The 11,540-nt window shown below is 40.2% G+C and overlaps 1 pseudogene; it reads left to right on the forward strand.

The window, feature by feature from the left end:
* The window catches only part of LOC125485618, a 61,713-nt pseudogene extending 52,214 nt beyond the window's left edge, over positions 1-9,499 (forward strand).
* Positions 9,500-11,540: the final 2,041 nt, after the last annotated feature.

An 11,540-nucleotide genomic window follows, 5' to 3' on the forward strand; every position in this document is an offset into this window, starting at 1 on the left:
GTTGTCTAGCAAAATTTTGGGTTTGGAAGATATTTCTGAAGGGCAAAAGTTTAAGCAGGATTGAGACTTTCTTTTCTTTAAGGGTCTGTAGCACTGCACTCTCTGAAGATTATGTAAACTAATGCCTTTAAGTTAACTATATAGAGAGCAAGGATTCCACTCCCGGTTTTCTAAGAATCCCAATTTCTCACTTTTGGCAGTTAGCATGAGCCAATCTGGGCAGTTAAAACTTCAGTCAGCAGCTAAACCTTAGCTGGAACCAGAACTGCAGCTATAATTGCAACCCAATTAGTTGCAATATGCGCACATTGCACTCCCTGCCAAAAAAAACCAGAGATCAAGATACCTATTGGTTGTTTTAGTTAATAATCCTCTCGACCAAAAACACCCAAAAACAAATTGACCATTCATTAGGTTGTTGTATGTGGAATCCTGCTGTGTGCAAAATAGTTGTTGCAATTTACCAGACAATTTGTCATTGCATCTCATTTCAAATTCATTGTTTGTCTTTGAAGGTGTTTCTGATAGACAACAAGCATTATGTAAATAGTATTCTGCTGAAGGATCACTGCACTTCAAACATTAACTCTGTCTTCTCTTCATAGATGCTGCCAACCTTGCTGAGTTTCTCCAGCAATTTCTGTCTAGATAAATACATCTTTTAAACAGGTGGGAGCTGGTCGTGAACAGATTGTCTTGGAGAGGAAAAGTATTCATTCTTTTACTGTCCACATTCATTTCCTTGTCGGTCACTCAATGAACTGCACCTTGGGATGATGGTGGGGCTGGATCCGGGGCTGGGGGAGGTAGTGGTGGCTGGCTTGTTGTAGACTACCTCAATACTTTACCTTCAGTTGAAGTGAATTTGGAGGAGGAAATGTCATGGCAGTCCTAATGTTGCCCTTCCTGCAAACAGTGTTTTTCTTTAAAATTGATGAAAGTCAGGGTGAGGACTTTACTGACTCAACTGACTGGCTGTCTATAGTCTTTTCAGAGTGAAGAGAAAACCATTTTGAACATAGACTAGAATTGCATGTTGGCTTGACCAGGTGAAGGAAACCATCTAAATAAACCATGATGTAAATCCATCATCATTCCACAAGTTCACGTATAACCTTATCGCTAAAAGCTCCATTCATCAAAGCTTTGGCTTGTCAAAATCTGTGACAAAATGATTCAACCTTTAAACTCTTACGATTTAATTGAATGGATTTTGTTTAATAATCAGCTTATCGAGGAAACACTGACCAAAAAGCATTTTTTTAAAAATTGCTGCCACCTCCAAAGGACCTAGAAAAGCATAAGAACAAAAACAAAGTTGCTGGAAAAGCTCAGCAGGTCGGGCAGCATCTGTGAAGGAGAAAACAGAGTTAACTTTTCGGGTCCGGTGACCCTTCCTTAGAACTGGACCCGAAATGTTAACTCTGTTTTTTCCTTCCCAGATGCTGCCAGATCTGCTGAGCTTTTCCAGCAACTTTGTTTTTGTTCCTGATTTACAGCATCCGCAGTTCTTTTGATTTTTTTTAGAAAAGCATAAGCATTGGTTTTGTAATTCTGCTGGAAGTGGTGCAGTGGAAGCTAGACACTCTCTGTGTGGATAGCACAGCCCCTCTGAGTTGCTCAAATTGCAGCTATGTGATGTGACAACGTATGCTGGGGAGCTGTTTGTATGGGTGCAATTACCAGGAGCTTCTGAACTGATGCTGACATGGATCAACCATTCGAATTGATTTGATGCTCTATGTGTGACTTGGACCTCACAGCTCCACTCAGCTCATTCACTTGCTGCTCACCAAAAGATCAAGGACTCAGGATCAAGAACGTTCCAACACAAGTATCGCTTAAAGGGCTGGGCAATTTGCACAATTGTAAAGTCCCTTGAAAAGGTGGAATGCTTTTCAAAGGATCGCAGCGAGTTCCTAGATTTGTTGGGGAGTGTTTTTGCATCCTCACAGGAAAGACAGAGGACGAGGTATCTCGTCACTCAAATACCACAGTAGCTGTAGGGATCTGAGCTGTAATCCCTAGGCTCTACCCAATCAAAGTCCTCATCTGATCCTCCTGCAGCAGCAAGTGTGTCAAAAGGACAATAGGCCATTCTCCCATTAGAAAGAGAGGTGACTGGCGGTGAGTTTAACCTGAGGGTTACCACACTTCAGGGGAAGGAAAGGATTGCAAAAGTGGTACCTTCCCAATGACCTCAACTGGAACTGGTGGTGTTACACTGCCAGCTGAGCTAACTGTCCCCCACAGCAGAAACACTTCTGGTAAGTTGTTTCAGATTCCTTCCCTAAAGGACATTAGTGAACCAGATGAGTTTTTCCCAACAGTCAACAATGGATTCACATTCATCATTAGATTGTTAATTCCAGATATTTATTGAATTCAAATTCCACCATTTGCCATTGCAGGATTCAAACCTGGTCCCCAGAACATTATCTGGGTCTCTGGATTAATAGTCCAGCGATAATGCCATTAGGCCATCACCTCCCCTTCTGTACCCTTTCCTCCCACCTGGGTTCCAGCCATTACTGTCTAGTAACTTACCATATGTAGACACCAACTCTATGCTAGTTTCTGAGGTCTGTGCACTGCTACTAAAATGATTGTTGCAAGTGTCAGATTAACTGATTGGGCTTTTGCAAACTGCTGTGACTGTGTCCCTGCCTGCTGAGTATGCTTTAGTTGTACAGGCAGTAGACCTTGGGCATCTAAAACCAGGAAATCAGCAAGGGGGAAGGTTGGCATTACAGAAGAGGGGTGGGGCAGGATCACATTGTCTGAAACTTTCACTTCACTTCGGCAAGAGGCGATTGATCTAAGAGGTTTGAAAGGCAGGATACAAAGGATAGAATGAAACATCTCTTCCATTGCATTCAGGAGATGCAGACATACTTGTCCCCCTGCAGTTCAACCCTGCACTCTTCAAAAACCGAAAGAACTGCGGATGCTGTAAATCAGGATCAAAAACAAAGTTGCTGGAAAAGCTCAGCAGGTCTGGCAGCATCTGTGAAGGAAAAAAAGAGTTAACGTTTCGGTTCCAGTGACCCTTCCTCAGTCCCTGAACGGCAGGGACTGTTGCTGATTGAGTGACGAGGTGCAGTGCATTGAGCAGTGTAAGACATTGGTAAAGCAGTGGCTCCAAGATGCCACGTGAAGATGCACTGACATTGACCACCAGCTTGGGATCATTATACATCTTACAACACTGCAACCACATCCTTGGGACCACTGACTGTCCTGAGAATCTGCCCTCAATTTTATCTGAGTCTGGTATTTGAGGACTTCCTTTAATTTTAAAAACCCATGGCATCGCTCCACCTTTCCACCTCCAACATCAAGATCCACTGCACATCAGCAACAGCTTCCTCAGAACTGGAGCAATTGCATCCGACAACAGCTGTCTTCTGCGATTCAGTGTAACTTCCCTTTAAGAAGTACAGACCGCCTTTAAGAAGAGCAGGCTGGCTCCAAACCTACGATTAACACATGCTGCTCAGCCCCTGAACCAGGTTTTCACTGCACTGCTGGAAAATTTACAGCAGTGCAGCAGCAACGTCCAAGGATGTTCAGGGTCATTGTTTCTTTCAGTGTCACAGCTGAAAGCTTTTAGTAAAAATAAAATCCAGCCAGGGAGCTCAGGATTTGCCTTGAATTGCCTCCAGATTTAAATTTGCCGCAGGAGCTTTTCCAGAACAGCTTTAGCCTTAACATGCTGCCTCTAGGAACAGCAGTCTGGCTCCACAACTTGAGCTGTTTTGGGGGCTGGTACAGACACAATAGGTCGAATAGCCTCCTTCTGTACTGTAAAATTCTATGATTCTGACATGCTGCCAACACATCCTGACAACTTAGTTTCAGTAATGGTTCCGATGGTACCATGGAATTATCATCAATTGATTAAAAATCCTTCAGGGAAGGAAATTTTCTCCCTTGTCCAGTCTGGCCAATGTGTGACCCCAGCTCTACAACAATGCAGTTGACTCTAACTTATAGCTGAAATGACCTAACTAGCCATTCACTTCAAGGGCAATTAGGGATGGGCAACAACTTGCCAGCAATGCCCACATCCCCTGAAATAATAAAGTAGAATTAGGACTGAGAATGATGACTGAAGTTCAAATCATGAAAAAAATCGTAATAAATAGAATATTATTAAGAATATTTGTTTTTATTTAACATTGTACAACTGTTTCTTTGTTTGGATTAAATATTAGCTTTAAAAGATTCATTGACAGCCAAGAGAAAGTTTATTGTTGGACCATTGGCGGTCTTGAATTTTTTTTGGTTGTTTTGGTTTTTCAAGAAATTACCAAAAGGACCAACAGCTCACACCCCCACCCTCCCCAACCCCAATTTATGTGTGAACAGGATTTTGCTGCACTTCCAACAAAGTGACAACAGCACAGAGGCAGAAAGTCCGAGGAGGTTCAGGGTCAGAGTTAGTTTTAGCATTACAGCTTTAAAAAATCCGACCAGGGAGTCTAGAATTTCTCTTGAATTGCTTCCAGTCCAAGGATTAGAATTTGCTGCTGCAGCTTTTTCAGAAATGGCCTGACGTGAAAATGGGATAGTTTCAGTTCAGGAAACAAGAGGGCTTTCAGCCTGCCTGAGTCCGTGGTATTTTTGCTTCTGACTCAGGAGGTTGTGGGTGTAGGCCCCATTACAGGCTTGACCATATAAAATATAAACTGGCATTTCTGTGTGGTACTGTGGATGTAAAATGCTCTGCCATTCAAATAGCAGGATGTTCCTTTGGTGTCCTGATGAAATTTGCTCCCTCACATAATACAATCAAAACCAGATTACTTGGCCACTCATCCAGTTCAGCTTTGGGGAGACCTTGTTATTGCAAATTGATTACAGCAGTTGGCTCCATAACTTCATTTCACTTTGGAATTAATCAATTGATTCAAAAGCACTTCGAGGTGTCCTGGGAATGGTGTTAGGGTGTTAGATAAATGCAGGTTCTTTCCTTAAAAAGTGAAGAATATCCTTGCACTACAAAAACAATAATATCCCTGTCAATCCACTGTGATGTTACAGAAGGGGATTCAAACCCAAATGCAGTACACTGAGGAAGAATATCCAGAAAGCAGAAGTGTAACTGACCTAAGGATGTAAAAAGTGTACTGGAGAAGGATGAGACAAAATGCAGAGGATGACAGTGAAAGGAGAGTAGAGGAAATAACTGAAACTAGATGGGGACATGAAGGAGAAACAGGGAAGTCAGAAGAATGAAGGGAATGAAGATTAAATGAGAGGGAGTAGCTGAAATGATCCAGTATTCTCAACCTTGTTTTTCTGTCCAGACAGACGTCAGAAGAAGGAACTGCTTCAGGACATTTTCCCAGATGTAGAATTTCCTCTTTGTGAGCTTGGAGCATAACTCAGGTCCTGGTCCATGGGAGGAGACACTAATAATTGTCCATTGTGCCCATTAGGTAATGTTCAAAATAGAAACAGCATAAATTACGATACTGATATGTGCATTTATGCTCACTCGGGTTAATGATTCAACTACTTTTCCTAAGCTCCAAGGAAGAATACAAGATCAGTACTAGTGGACGCAAGGGAGGTGGTGGTTGTGGCTGCAGTAACATACGGAATACTCACAGAGCCACCTTTAGATGCTATACCATTGGACTGTTGCAACCTCTTTAATGTAAGAAGATACTACTTATATATGTGAATTGATACATTGCAAACATATATTGCAGGAATGAATGTTTTAGAATAAATTATTCAATGCATTTTTGAAAGACTAAAACATTTAATTATATGTGGAAAACCTGCACCTAAAGCATAGAATTAATCACAGCATACAGAACAATTATATTTTACATCCTCTGCAATGTTTCTCTGAATTGCACAGTTAAGTAGGGCACATGAGCAGTGTAGATTAACATTCTAATCATAGAATCAACGCCAGCAGGGGAATCTGACACAGATATATATATTTAAAGCTGGTGGTTCTAACCCTTGCATGCATAATTACATTTGCAAAGGTGGCACCACTCAAGTTAGGTTTGGGGTCTGTCCATTATACAGAAGACAGATATTCACTGTACAGCTGAAGTTGAATCTCTGCAATTTGGCAAAGAAACTGGTGCAAGGCTATAGCTGGAGACAGAAAATGAGACCAGGTGCCTATTTTTTTTAAATTTAAACTTTATTCATAAAAATATCTTTATTTACTTACATTCACTAAAGCAGTTCAGTTCTGTCCAGTAGCATATGAAGAAACAAACAAACATTGGAGTTTGACTCTATCGAACAAACAAGCCAAGACTCAGTGCTTAAATATCCAGCATTTGGTGCTTGCCCCAATTCAGTCAAAAAGATTTAAGCAGTTCATGCTGCAAGTATGCACCTCAACTGGTAAAACCAACATTTAACAAATGATGATGTGTTTCAATGCTTTGGAAGAAGACAATGGCAATGAACGTTTACACCATGGAGTTTATTTTAATGTAGATTTGCTCTTGCATTTATGTTGCTACTTTGTCTGCTGCCATTTTAATGGAGCCTATCACTGAAGAAAGAAAACACCCACCTTTTTCAAGTGCTTGGTCCATTCAGGATGCAGATTGAGGCTCTGTGATGTACAAGGGATGTTAAAACTATATTTGGGGAGATAACTGGTTGAAGTGTGCAACATGTACCCCTGACTGCTTTACAACCAATAAAACAGAGGAAGTCCCTAAAAAAATCAGTTTAGAATTATATTGGTGAGGCTTAGAGGAGGAAGAGTGTTCATCCAGGCTCCATAAAAGTAATGTATATCCCTGGGTCACCCCTTCATCAAACTGTAAAAATGCAGATCATCCAGTATTGCAGTATGGAGAAATTAAACATGGCTGGAAGGGTCAGATATCTGGGTCACCACATGGAAAGGTAAAGGTTTCACTAACAAGGGTAATTTCCTTTCACCACAAGGTCATCTCATAAAAACCTTAGATCCTACAAATTTTAGTCACCTTCTTCTCTGAAATGCTAATGGTCCCAGTGAGTAAATCTCTTCCAGTGGTTGTGGGTTAATCACTCATAGAGAAAGGAGAGTTGGATGATACTTCTGTACTTTTAAGTGGAGTAAAATTTTTACAACTAGCCCTGTTGGAAGCCAAGTGAATTCCATAATCTAAAAAGATGAGGAAGTTTGCATTTAGTGCAAAGTCCAATCCAAGCTCATGTGGAATGAGTTAGCCAGTTGTATCATAAGGAAAATGTATGTTATTTCTCACATTTCAATGTTTCAACAAAAGAACTGTTTCAGACAACCTATGTGGAATAAAGTTAAGCCTGACATATTCTAACAATGATTTTCTAGTTTGTGAAAACTATTTCTTCCAAGGGTTTGGCTTTCAGATTGAGTTTTTGTTTTCCCTGTGATTGTTAAGCCGAAGTCTAAATTTTGCATTGCTTTGCTGTAATTTATTCCTTTATGACAGACTGTCACAGTTCAATACACTTGTGAATATCAGTTGTCTTTTATCATAATGAGGGAGCATACTATACAATAGCTTTCCACTATTTACCAGCAAACTTTATTTACTGCCGATGAAAACAACTTATTTACTCTTTCCATTCAGCTGCAAAGTACCAATTCAGAGAAGCTTCACATTTTATGTCTAATTTATATATACTGCAAATCTTGCTTTCATTTTAAATACAAATCCAAATGATTTGACTTGTAATATTATTTTCTACATAGAGTACTTGAATGATCTCAGCAAACTGATAAACTTAATGTACAACAGGGAAAACAGAATCATTTCCTCATACCCAACATCTCAACCTGGTTAATTGTTATTTAATAAATACATCCCTTTTTACAATGGATTGCTATTTAATCAGTACAAAGTTTAAACTTGGTAGCAGGTGACAATAGAAAATTTTCCATTTAACAAAATATGGAAAATCTCAGTCAATTTAATTACAAGGTGAGTTTTGTTTCTGACTGTCAAATTTCAAAAAGGAGGTAGGTGTCAACTGCAAGGTTTCCCAGATGTGATGAAATGTTGCTTGAAATGTGTCCAGCCCTCCTCAACGATTCACAGACAAGCAGCTATAATCCTTGTTTGAGAATAGAGAAAGGCATGCATTGCAAAAGCTGGCACAGAATAGGGAAGAAATCAAAACGGATTGACAGCTGTTGGCATGATCAGCCATACCACCTCAACCCGGTTCCTTAGGGAACCGATCAAGTGTGACCTGAGAACAGAGAGAAGCTAAGATTTCAGTCAAACTTGGATATATAAAATATTTTGGAGCAGTTTAGTTGCAGAAACCTGTGAAAAAAAAATCTGGGGTTGCTTATTCCAACATGCATGGAGTTGAAAACATATCTTCTGTGTAAAAAAACCTTATAACACAAAGACAATAGATCAACCTTTGTGCAAATATAAGATGCTGAATTCCGCATCTAATAATCATATATAACAAACATCAATTGACATCGAACCCCAGAATTATTGGTATTACTACTCACCAACATTACCAATTTGTTGTAATACTTTGGTGAAGGTAAGGCTGTTGAAATTAAAATAGAAATGATATTGCAAATAGATTTGAAACAGTAAAATAATTTCAAAGCATGCAACACTTATTTTTAAAGAATGAACATAATTGTCCTAGAAGCTTATAGTTTGGAAACAGTAGAATTTTAATGAACTGATACTGCTTTATAAAACATTCCTGCACTGCTTGTCTACAGAATCCAGAAACTAAAATCTGACAAGGTTTGCAGCTGCAAGTTATAAAAGTTTGTAGAACTGTAATCTTACAAGTCTGAAGAATTTAACCTCAGAATAAACCTGCGTTTAATCATTTGGCTTTTAGACTTTACTTTTATGGAGTAGGGAACTCTGCCAAAGTCCAAAAAAAATGTCAAACATTTGGATAACATGATTTAAAAATGCGTTGTGAATAAAGTACAACAGTTAAACTTGGATGAAAAAAACAATTTTAAAATTTTAGGAAACTTTATTTCCCCATATGACCCAATTACTCATTTGAATAAAACAGCCTCAGTCCTGCTGGTGTAGGCATTTGAAAAGACTGCCTAAAAATTTGCTGAAATATTAAACCTGCAGTAAACTTTGGCAGATAATTCGTGGTCTGATTCTCTTTAATCAATATGAGCAAATAGAAATAGAGAAAATTACAAAGCTAAGTTTAATAACAATTCATTATTACAGTTAAAACAGAAGTAATATATATTACTCAGAAATAACGTGAAATCAAAAATCTTGACCATATCTTCCCAATGTTACCATGTTCCTTCCACTCCTTGGTCACATGTCATTTAGTCTTTGCTTTTGTTTTGGTATCCATTTCCCCCACTCCATCCCCATTTCACCTCCAATAATTTAACTAAGTTATGTTCATTTCACTTTCAATCAATTCTAATGAATTACATATAGATGCACAATGTGTAATGCTGAATTTTCCTCCTTTTTCCCAGAAATGTATTCAAGATGAAAGGCACACCATATGAAAAATAGTTAGAACAATTTAATTTCTTGTGAGCTTGTAGCACAATTAATTCGTACTTGATATATTCTAAGGCTGAATCTTATGTTTTTTTTGGCTAAGTTGAAGTATCATTGAGTTTTTTGGAGGGATTTCTGTCACAAGGCCTAATGCACTACCTTGCCATATCTTACAAAACCCACCTCACACACTAACTACCTTGTCCCAATAGGTATCTCGAGCATCTGATTCTAGGCCCATCTTGCAACCTGATACTCGCAAACAAACCCAGCACTCAGCAGATGTTCTAGAATTCACCAGCATTTCTGGCACTTACGCCATCTTTAAAAGACCATTACACATCTGGAGAATGCATCCTAGAGCTGCCCTGTGTTGTTGCTGACATTTTTCCCAGAGGTGACAGATGGGCAAACTGGTGTCCCACTGTATGGGCAGTGACCCGAAGGTCCTACTGGACAGGGTGCTGCAGGCAGGACTTCCTCTTTCCGCAGGACCAGGAATGGAGTAAGTGCTCCCATCTTCTCCCAATACCACACACTCACTCTATTTCTGCTGCTGCACCCGCCTCCCAGCAAGGCTCAAGCTCTAGCACTCTCACAATTGCCTACAACATCTCTCACTCCCTGTCACCCAACCCAAACCACAACACCATTAATGCTGCATGCCCTCGGCATTGCTTACTCATTCACTCAGGGCAAATCCCCACCCGCACCAACAGTAATAGTGGTGCCACCCATTTTCATCTCCCATAATACCTGCTTCACCCTCATTGTAGCAGGAAAACATTCCCCATGAGAAGATAAACAGTCAAGGTGGATGGTGGAGGCTAACTGGTATTCAGTTTCTCACTTCTTATTTAGACAGTGTCCTTACTCTGACCAAGCTGAGTGGGTGGCTGACCAAATTAAGCCCTGGACTGGTATTGAAGGCTTAATGCCAGGATCCCTAAGACCCCTTGACTTGATTGACTGTTAACAACCATGGCAAGTTTCCTTCCTTCATGTCTGCAGTCAACAACAAGGCAAGATGTGTAATACATGAGCATAGCATCTCTGAACGATGAGGCAAAGCACACAAAAGGCAAAGCAAGTCAATACAAGGCAGGGAGGCTGTGAGCATAGAGGTAGGCTCTGAGTGAGTGGTTGACAGCGAATGCAGAGCCAGGAGGTGCAGCCTGGTCCATGAGCTGGGTGTATTTCCCTGAGCACTGTGTCCTTGCTGCAGCATTACAATGGTAGTTACCAGTGAAACCCAAGGTACAGCATTGAAGTGCAGAAGCATCCTCTACATGGATCGGAGATGTACCATGAAGGGGGCACATGTTCAGATGCCAATGCTCATAGACATGGGATGTGTGTAGCCTTTAACCACGAAACATGTCCTGACCTGTTGGTGTCCAGTATCTGATATGGAGATCCTTTGGAGCAAGCAGGTAGCTGAACTGGTTTCAATGTCAGGTTTTCTGACGTCTTACTTGTTTATTGAGTTTGGTGAAATAGGAAGTTGAATATTAAATGAGGCAAGTTCGGCCATCAAGAAGGCATTTAACAAGAGATAATCCCCATTATTCGGTAACTCACCACTGCTTCGCAACAAACTAACCATGTCACTGGGGAAAGGCTTGCGAGGTACAGTGAGTTCCTCCTGATATGAAGATAAGCCTCGCCAGACTTCTCATCTGAGTCCGCTACAAAACTTGCCATAGCCCACATAGCTCAGGTCCCCACAAGATTCCATTCTAAGATACAGATTCATTAATTTTCTTAAACTTTTTATTTCAAATAATAAACAAACCTAGAATTTTAACGTTATTCTTGCAAGGTGAAATTTGGAATTGTAACATTTTATAGCAGCATAATATTTTCCCACATCAGCCATTGCACTGTCAGCTCTAGAGACCACAAAATGGAATCAGATGTAAAAGGCCATTTGGCCCCATTCAATACTATCTGCCACCTTTCCATTACAACATCTACCCATTTCTAAAATCACCACGATGCAGGAAGCTTATTAGCAGGCCTCCAACAACGCAAATTCTTCTTCTG

The sequence above is a fragment of the Rhincodon typus genome, chromosome 20, assembly GCF_021869965.1.
Source record: "Rhincodon typus isolate 14 chromosome 20, sRhiTyp1.1, whole genome shotgun sequence".
Lineage (NCBI taxonomy): Eukaryota > Metazoa > Chordata > Chondrichthyes > Orectolobiformes > Rhincodontidae > Rhincodon > Rhincodon typus.